This window comes from Alligator sinensis, unplaced genomic scaffold (assembly GCF_000455745.1).
Source record: "Alligator sinensis unplaced genomic scaffold, ASM45574v1 scaffold781_1, whole genome shotgun sequence".
NCBI classification, from domain to species: Eukaryota; Metazoa; Chordata; order Crocodylia; family Alligatoridae; genus Alligator; species Alligator sinensis.
In genome coordinates, this window is record NW_005841845.1 from 1,883,325 (window position 1) to 1,893,829 (window position 10,505).

Here is a 10,505-nt window from a genome sequence, read left to right on the forward strand (position 1 = left end):
TTCACTCTTGGGAATCCCCAGCTGCCACAGAGTTCAGGAGGGTAGAAAGTATGTCTTTGGAGCAGGGAAAGGTAGGGAACAGAGCATCCTGGGATGCTGGAGGACTCCAAATTGGTTGTTTTATGTCAGCAGACTGCTCAGAAGTTGGCTTGCAACTAGCTAGTTAATGTCAATCAATGATTGATAATCCTCCAGTGAAGTGGTGTAAGTTTAAGATACCCAAAGGGCATCAGTTAATGAGCCTGAACAAGCAGCCTTTCAAGTTTAAAGCACTTTCAAGATTAAGTTTTAAGCACTCTTAATGAGAGCTAATTGCAACCTGTAATTTCACTCCAAGAGTTAAATTAGCTTTTAGCAGCTGCTCAGGTTCAGGCTTCTCTGAATGTATCTGTTCCAGACAGGTCTTGAAGTGGATGTGCAGAAATAACGGAGCTCCTAATTAGACCAGGCACAAGGACTAGCTTCCAGCTCGGTAAGACGCTTGTTCTTGCAAAATTCATAGCCAGATTTCTAGACTTAAGAAATTCAGACAAGCAGCTAAATTGTTGGCTCTTGCTTCGCAGTGAATCATAAAGCCTCTCCAATTGCCAGCCCTACCTGGATTAAAAGTATGTAATAAATTGCTTACCCATATGAGCTAGCAGCATATCCCTTTCTGCAGACGTGCAAGGAGACCTCATCTACTCTATTTTTTCTTGATACACACAGCTAATATGGTGATTTCAGAAAGCTTATGGCCGCCTCTGTACATCATGGAATAGGCATTGCCATATTGGCTATTTATATGTCATCTATTTTTCCTGACAAACCTCAGAAACGTTTCTGATGGAGAATGTGGACAAGACGGCAAATATACGTACCGATCCACGGAATTAAGTGCTTATAACTCATATTATCCTTGGGATCTGTAAAAGTCAATTGAGAGAGAGAGAAGGAAACCGTACTTTATTAATGCTGTTCTGCTGGTTTGCACTTGCAAGAATAATTATTTGATGCAATCTTTGGAGTGAAGTGGAATCATTGGCATTTCTACTTTGTGACTCAAGACTACATGGCAGTTCAGCACGGTTGGGACGTTCCTGCATGAAAGACACCAGGCTGGAATAGCAGAGGAAACTGTTGCTCTATATCTAAATAGGAACAATGAAAGCTATTCAGTCCTAAAATGCATCAGTTGTCTCCACATTTCTACCTGCGTGTGTTAGATAGATTTTATTTTCTCACAGATACATATCTTTTCCCTCAAAAATCAGCCTCTCCTATATAGGCACTCTATGATTTTGTAAAGAGCTAAAGAGGCTGTGCCAGAGGGATGGGGAGCAGCTCGCAGATGGCAAAAGTGCCCTAAGAAAAGTTAACTTGGTTAATGAAACATGGAGACCTTCATAAAGGAAAGGATCGTGAACACCTGTAGAGTGAAGAACAATGAGCCATTATGTCAAGTAACTCCCTCCAGTGCCTGAACAACAGTAATACCACAGCTGCTGCACCGTAAAGCAGGAATTGAACCAAAGTGCTTGCACATCTGGGCAGGAAAGTCCCCTTCCTTGCTAAATGCATGCATCCCTATATTCATAGAAGTTAGGGCTGGAAGGGACCTCATGAGATCATCAGGTCCAACCCCCCTCCCCCCAGCAGTCTTTCCTGCCTAAGAGCAGGGGGACAGGATCTGATCATCTCCTTTATAAAGGTCTTGATGTTTCATTAATCAAGTTAACTTTAGTGAGGCAGACAAGGTTCTTTGGGTAAATCCGGTATCTTTTATTAGACAAACTCAAATAGCTGGAAAAATTCTTCTTTGCAAGCTTCTTTTGCACTGGAGTGCTCGCGCGTCGGAGCAGACTCAGTTAACTGAGTGTATCAAACCAGCTTTCGTTCAGGCGCCCCCACCACCATTTTTAAGTGCAGGGATGCTGATACAGGAGACCTGGTGGCACTTCAATTAATTTGAGTAGCTCCAAGAGCCATAGTCTAAAGTGCTGCTCCCCACCCCCAGAGCACATGTAAAAGTGCTCATAGACCCACCCACGGAGACCAGTTTTCACCAGCAGTCAGGAATTCAGCTTTAGTTAAGCAGGAAAGGGAGAGTAAGTCAGCTGAAGGTTAAGTTGTGTCCCAGCTCTGTGCAGCCATAACTCTGGAAAAAGCTCATTTCTTCGTTCTGCCTTTCAAAAACGAGGTGTATAATTTATTTGCGGCATGTTGTATGTGAGAAAATACAGTATTACTCTATGGCTATCGTAAGTGAGGGCAAACGATTTCAGTGGGCTTTATCACTGTAAGTTTCCTGAAGCACCTCAAAGTTTTGCTTTGCAACCAAGGTACTGCGGGGGGAGGGAAATGAAAACCTGGTATCCAGCTTTTAAAGCCAGCAAGCTGTTTCATGGTCTTAAACCATCCAGCAGAACTTCAAAGCTGGTAGCAGTCTATGGTTGTGGACAGCCTTGTGACTAGCCAACTGTTGCATACAGGAAGGTATAAGGGCCAAGGATTTCTTTGGAATAACACAGCTGTACGATATTGCTTTGCTGTGAATAGATAACTGCCTGGAAACTTATGCTTAGCGTTTTTACTTTGCAATCATGTCATACAGAAGTCAGCTATGCCATCCCTTACCTGCTCTTGTCAATAAAACCTTAGCATATTCAGGATGGCTGACGTTCAAGTATGCTAAGAAACTTCCAAACCACAGAGGGAAAGCATCAGGGTACTTTAGGCTCCAGGCCTCCACTGTGTCCAATGTCTCCTCTTCTTTTTTAAACTGGAAAGGAAGGGAGAGAAGAAAATTATAATAGCTGGTTAACACCTGTCCCAACAAGCTCAGGGTAACCTTTCTATGGTCAACTGAAAGGCAACATTTTTTTAGGACGTGACTGTTACAAAGAGTGCATGGTTCCTCAGAATTTACTTGCTCTCTCAGCAGATGATGGTTATTATTCATCACAGTCAAGGATGATTATCTTCCATTAATGCTTTGTCTGTGTGTCAAAAGATGGCTGACACGGCTGATCCAGGCTCAGCAGGTTCTAATGCAAGTCAGGCACATGTTTCCGTGTGGGCTGGGTGGGTCTGGGTGGGTTGGTTGTTATTAAACACTGCATAAAATAATGATTTGTCACCAAGCGGGTCTAACAGGAAAATGACTTTACATATGATGTCATAACCGAATGCCTGGTGTATATTACACATCCCTATTTTGTGCCTAATCTACATACAATGTAGCCATTTGTACCTCTTAGTTTGGACACCTGTCTTTTAAGAAAACCCCTGAATATTTATCAAGAGGATTTGCAGATGACACAAAACTGGGAAGGACTGTGAACACACTGACGGAAAGGAGTAGAATTTGGAAGGACCCAGACCCCCTCCCGATGCTCCCCGGTAGTCACTGCAGGGGCGAAGAAAACCGGCAGCTAGAGAAAGACGCCGGCACAGGCTCGGCAGTTCCAGAGCTGCCTGAGCCTGGGAATTGGTGGGGGCCGGAGGAACGGCTTCAGCAAAGCGTGGACTGCTCAAAAGGCAATTGGGAACACAGCTGAGCCGGCACTGGGGAGAGTGGAAAGGAACGCTGGCGGGGAGACGCCGGCCGCAGAGCCGGGGACCACAAGCCCTGGACGCAGGAGAAGGAGACTGAGCATCTGCCAGAAGACACTGGCAGGCGAGGCAGGGAGCTCAAGCCCCAGAAGCAGGGGGATGCCGGGGAGCTCCACTGGAGGGAAGCAGTCCCCCGGGGTGCCCAGGAGAAGGGCCACGAGCCTGCCAGGGCATCCAGATACTGCACCGGGGAGGGGCAGCGAGGGGCCACTGACACCCTCCGGCAGCCCGGCCAGGAGGGAGGCGTGAGAGACCCAAGCAGCCTAGCCACAGGTCAGGCAAGCTTGAAGAGGAAGGGACATGGACCTAAAGGGCCTGCCTGAGAGGGCCAGCAGGGGCCTGACACAGGGCAGCCAACCCTTCCAAACCTCTACTAGGCAGAAAGGGATGGTGGAGTCCTCAGTAAGACCAAAGGTCCCTGGGAGACAAGATCCCAGGAGCCCATCAGCAGGCGCTGACCTCTTATGTTCAGTTTTCTTCTAAGTTACAGTTAACCCCAGATCAGGGCATGTTTAGTTGCCCGGGTCACAGTCCAAAGACAAAGGACAGCCTTGGGAGGAGTGACGGCCAAGACTATCCAACCCGTGAAGGCGGGCGGCGAGCATGAGACAAGATCATCCCAGCGTAAGACCTGCAGAGAGCATAGTCCACCCCGACCATGGATGTAGTGAAGGTGGGGTAAAGAAGAAATTGGAGTCCCACGAAGAAACCCAGGGTTGAGATCTCCTTCGACCACCTACCGGGAACTGCCTCCCAAGAAAAAAGAAACAACAAACATCAAAGACGTGGCAGGAAAGTAGGAGCAGCACCCAAACCATCTTGGTGATGCCGAATCCAAATATCACCCTGACATTGCTGGGGAGCGAGGTGCCAAGCAAGAAGGGGCCAAAGCCCTATAACACCTACCAGTGACAATCTTGATAATATGGAAACCTGGACTAGAGACAATCAAATGAAGTTCAATGCAGACAAACATAAGTACCAGGGAAGAATAATCAAAAGTACAATTACCGTATAGGAGATAACAGGGTGGGTGGCAGCACTGCTGAGAAAAAGATAGGGGTTTTAGTGGATCACAGACTCAGTGGGCACATCTACACGTGCAATTGCTGCTGGATGGGTTTATTCCAGAGTACTTTACCTGGGCAGGTGTCTACACATGCATGCATTTTGGAGCAGATTTGCTCCCAATGACAGCAGCTGGGAGAGGGCTGCTCCCATCCTGCCCTGGCTCCCTGTGGATGCTAACCCAGGGGCTGGGAGAGAGCATGGGGCCAAGCGACAGCTGTCTCCTGGTGGGAGCTGGGAGCTGCCTGTTGCTGGGATGGACTCCGGTGGCAGATCCCCAGTGGGGACAATGTCCCCCTGCCTCAGCAGTAGGAAGCTCCCTGTCCCAGCTTCCCAATTGGGGGCAGGGAGCTTGGAAAGAGCTGGGGGGAAGGGCAGATCCCAGCCCCCTGCCCTCATCCACCAGTGGGGCAGCTGGCAGTGATTTCCCTGCTGGCTGGGGTCTCTCTTTGAACCTACTGTGGGAACAATAAAGGTGGAAACACACCTCGCTTGATGTCTCATTTGTGTCTCCATAAAAAATTTTATGGTGGCACAAATTGTAAGCAAACAGCAGTCACTACACTTTACCATGCCATATCAAAGGTAGTATGACAAAAGGTAGTAACAGACTATTCCACTTTATTGTGGCAGATATCTATTAGCTCTGTGGCAGGAGAGTAGGAGCAGCCTGAGCTGCTCCTACTCTCCAGCTACCTCGAACAGGTGGTCTAGGGGCTTGAAGGTCCCTTAAGCCTCCAGAGCACCTGCCTGTGATCAGGGGGAGTGGGAGAGATCACATCACCTCTTCTTCCACACCATCAAGGGTAGGACGACGGGCAACATGCACTTCATCCAACAAAGCAGATCAGTCAATCCACTTCATTCGGCAACATCTATTTCTAGCCTAAGTTTGATTTCTAGAAGTTTAACCTTCTGGGATCGCTCGGTAAGCAATGGTTTTACTTTTTTACATGCTTCTGAAATGCTTCTCAACTCCCAGAGCACGAGGGACCACTGTGCATAAGTAAACGAGCAGGTTTGCTTTGGCAGGGTCTTTGTGGTTAGATAAAGGGAGAGAGAGAGCTTATAGCCTTATATAAACCTGAGAGGTGCTTATCCTGCAACTAATAATAGATTCCTCCTAAGCATCAAATATCCTATTTCTGAAACAATGAAGTTTCTTTAGACAAGGTGTCTCCAGTGCGGATGACTATTCATCTCTTTCTAACAAACAGCAGCGGGGTGGACAAGGTGTATCTCACAACTTTGTCTTGTGTCCTTCATAAGGGAATAGAGCAAAAGCTTCTTCATTAAGTGAGAGAAAAGGAGCTTTTGGGTACTGACGATCTATTCAAAGCATATCTGACACCCATAGATCTTAGTGCAATATCTGTCATATATCCATAATAACCAAAGCCAGCCCAGCAAGAAACAGGGGAACTATTTGGTGTACTCACTTCCTACTCCTGATCCATAGAAAATTCAATGGCCTGCCACTGAAAGGGCAGCTGAGGGAGACACTGGACAGACAATGGAAAGGTCCCTGATAGCAAAATGTCAGTGCCCTGAAAATACTGAGACAGCTGAAATAGAGGCATATTGAGAAAAGCTACAGATTGGAAAAGGTTCAGCTTCCTGCATAGTACACGCTCCCGCAGTTCCAAGTAGATCATGCTGTTTGCAGCCTTCAGGCCAAAAGGGAAACTAAACAGTTGGTAAACGGGCCGACTCGCTCATCTGTGTCATTGCGACCACACCTGATATATGCAGATCGGGGTTGGATTGCTCAACATGTCTTCAAAGTGCTCCCAACAGAACTAGCTTGCCACTGAGCGAATACTTCTGGGTCAGGAGGAATAAATCCCAAGGGAGGTGGTGCTCTCCCCTACCCTGGGGGTCTTCAAGAGGAGGTTGGATATCCATCTAGCTGGGGTCATCTAGACCCAGCACTCTTTCCTGCCTATGCAGGGGGTTGGACTCGAAGTGTAGGGGGTCGGACTTGATGATCTATTGAGGTCCCTTCCGACCCTAGCATCTATGAATCTATGAAATGAGGCAGAAAACAAAGGATTGCTTTCCCCCAAGTAAAGCTCATTCACTACAAGAGCTCAGCTTGGGCTCTGTTGGCAGGAGGGGCGCCAGACAATGGAATAGTCTATCACAAAGGATCACTGGAAATAAGAGGTCTAGTGTTGTGTCAAACAAAAGGATTCATTCGGGGCTACGGGTTCAGTCGTGTATCATAGAAGTAAGTTAAACAAGGAAGTTAGTTTACTGCCAGTCTCTCCTCTCTGTATTTTGTCCCATGATTGTTTGAGGGGAAACCCTCATGGGGACAGAGACCAGAACCCAGGGTTCATGTCTCCCAGTGAGTGTCCCACCCATTAGGCTGCAATATCCTGCCTCCTCCTGCAATTCTCTCCCTCTCCCCGTCCTAATAGAGTATTTTGAATTCTTTGCTGCCCACGGGAACGATTTCTCTAGGAAGCGTGAAAAGTGCTCCCACGGGGAGAGTGATCTCGCACGGAGTCCCAGACAGCCAGGCAGCAAGGGCATTTCTGGGAGATGTGCTGGAGGAGGCACTTGGACCCAGGGCTCTTGCTTCCTGAGCAAACCCTGTAGCAGCTAAGCATTAATTAAAATGTGGGTGATATCACCAGCTCCTTCTGTGTGGGTGTGCTTTAAAAGGAAAGAGAGCCTTGTTCATGCATAAGGTACCTCCCCTCTGCCCTGACTAAGACCGACCGGAGAGGGTTGGGATTTCATGCAGACCCCTCTCCTGTTTCATCGTGACCAGCTGAAGGCGGCTCCCTGCTTGGGGGCCAGGCCGGCTGTTTTGGATCCAGCACTGAGGCAATGAACTCTCCCTGTGGAAAGCAAAGGGAGACTAAGTCCCTCACTTAGGAATCTGGATTTCAAACCAGGGGCCAAGCATCTAACTTTTGGGGCACATCTACATGAGACATGGTAATGAGCATTAGCCTAACTTATGCACATTAAGGGCATGCGTCTACACGTGTGCCCTTAATGCACATTAAAAATGGTGAAATTAAGCTAATTGTGCCTAAATTTGATACCTGCTGAGGTGGGATTAGTTAAAGCACATTAATGCACATGTAGATGCGACCCAGCACTAACTTTAGTGCGGGGTCTGCCCAGCCACTAGGGGCACATGGCAGGGCTGCAGGGACTTGGCACTATCTATAGTGCCGACTCTCTGCACGTGTAGACACCTGCCAAAAATCGCTTAATGCGCATTAGCTTAATGCACATTAATTTAGTTGCGCTTAAATGCACGTGTAGATGCGCTCTTAAGACACCTAAATCCTTCACTGGATGTAGCTGGAAGACAATCATTCACATCCTGTGAGAGACCGTTTCTAAAGAACCATGGATAAGCAGTGTGATTCTTATGTCCCAATTCCTATTGAGTTTCCATATAGTCTGTTGCCCTATAGTATTATATATAGCCTTTATAACCTAAAGTACTGTATAGAGCCAAACTTTTATTGAGTCTATACACTTTCTAGAAAAACCTCAAGTGACCGTACTTCAGATTTTATCTCAGGTTGCAATTTCCTCCCTAATAAACCCAATTGGCCTGGAGAGATTTAACAAGTTGCACCAATTGCTCTTTTAAACTAGTCCATTTTATCGCAGGGACGTAAGCAGATAAGTGACTTAAATACAACTTGACTCCTGAGAGAATGACTTGAAGTGTAACAGATGTACTAAAGATACTAAAGAATTGATAACCGTCACGCTCAGAATGAATAGTTTGGGGAGAATTAAGCAAGTTTTGATTGATTCACAACACCAAGCATCCTGATCCGAGAAATATTTTTCTAAGGAAGAAGCCGAGTGGAAAAGAACCTCACCGTAAAATAGCGAGCGCATATTCTCCGGATTCGGTTGGGAGAGGGTACCTGAGCTGAATTTCCATGCCAGCACTGAGCTTAATGTTTGTCAAATTGGCACACCAAGCTTGGATTTCAGCTCTCAAATGAGTCGCCTGTTTTTGGAATTGATTTGGCTGATTCAACTTAAAAAAAAAAAAAAAAAAAAAAATTCAGGTCTTCAATCTAACTGGCAGCTCAGTAAAATTCATAAAACTGGTCCCTGTTCTCACTTGTCAGCTCTCTAAAGCAGTGTTTCTCAACCGGGGTGCCACCTTTTAATATATCCTTTTAAGGAGGCCACACGCTGTTAGCACTGTTAGGTTTGCACACAAGATAAACCCAGAAATTTCGAATAGAAATCCTTAGCTGCGGTCTATCTGAGTTCTTTGCAACAGAAAGAGACTGCTCTATTATTTTTCTGTAGTCAAAACAGGAGTGAAAACTAAGAGCTGGCACTTTCCAAGGGCTGTTTCGAGTCTATCCAGAAGCGCCTTGACTCGAACAAGGCTGAGAACAGCTGCTGTAGGGGAAACCATATCCCCCGTCTCCGCAGACGTCAGAAGATTCTTCACTGACTTTTCTTGGAGACAATGCATTGCCCTAGTAGCCAAATACTAATTATTATAATTGTTCTAAATTCACATGCAATATTTAATTCACAGTTCCTGGCAGAGCATCTCTTGTTTTAGTCATGCAGCATCTTGCGTGTGGTTCTTATTTCTGTATCTTTGATTTTTTTTCCCCCCTCTTTTGCCTTCTTTTCTGTTACATGGATAGAAATATGCTGCGATCCCCTTGGAGGACTGCAGACTTAGCTGGCGAGCACGGGAGTATGCATTGGCACAGTGCTGTATCAAACATTTCATCTGGCAAGGGAATAAACTCCACTCCCACTACAGAGGTAACAGCATACCCTTGAACTTTGGTACCATTAATGCGCAGAAACCAGGAGCACTTTACAAACACAGTGTCTTTGCACAGCAATACTGGAAAATGCTACAGTGGCTTTGTTCTTTGCTTTTTGCTTATTCAAAGCCAAAGAAATGTGGCACCAGAGCCCCAGCGAGTATAATCCAGCATTGATTTTAGTAGACTTATGCTGCCTTACCCCAGCTGGCTCATAACCCTGTATAACAAGCTTACCCCGCCTTTACCCCCAACTGAAAATTACCTCTTTGTTGTGAATTCTGCTCTTTACACAGCATCCCCGGCTAACGAAGGTCGAGGAAGCATTGCATATGGCCTAATACGAATGCGATGCATGGTCACAAAAAAAAATGAAGATTGTCCTACGCTCCGGAGAGAGAATTTTCTCGCGGACCACGGCATCAGCGACCTCCTTCCCCCGAGATCAAAGCAACATCATCAGTGACACACACACACGCATCGCAACACCCTCCTGCTCCCCGTTTCATTCATTTTTAAAGATCGCCTTCCCCAAGGGATGCTGTTTTCTTACCAGGTGGGTATGGCCATACAGCCAGTGGGTTGGATGGCCTGGGAAACTGGCAAAAACTCTGAGCAACTCCTGCCTCCGATGATACAGCTGGCTGGCTTTTAGCAACACGCAGGTCAGGCAGAACACAGCGGCCAGGTGAAAAACCCGGTAGACGTCCACATGCAGCCAGGACGAGGTGGTCTTTAACACGTTTTCCAGCACAGAGAGCATGTTCTTCCAGCTTGTAGCCAGCTTGCACACGCTGCCAAGACTCCTGCCTCTTGCTTTGTGCAGCAGCTTGCTTGCACAAAGAGGCAGTCTCCGAAGCTGATTGACTGCTAAATCAGGAGAGGCCTTAAAGCAACACAGGCTTTAAGGAGCATCCCAGGCTACAAGCAACATCACTTACCAGAAAGAAAACTCCAGGCTGCTACAGGACCGGGGTGGGGGGGGGCAAACGAGCTGCAACGAGCGTCCAAGACTGTGGAAGATGAGGCTCATTTGGGGGATCTGCAAGAAAAATG

The 10,505-nt window shown here is 46.9% G+C and overlaps 1 pseudogene; it reads right to left on the reverse strand.

Annotated features, from left to right (window-relative positions):
* The window catches only part of LOC102377937, a 26,551-nt pseudogene extending 16,274 nt beyond the window's left edge, over positions 1–10,277 (reverse strand).
* Positions 10,278–10,505: the final 228 nt, after the last annotated feature.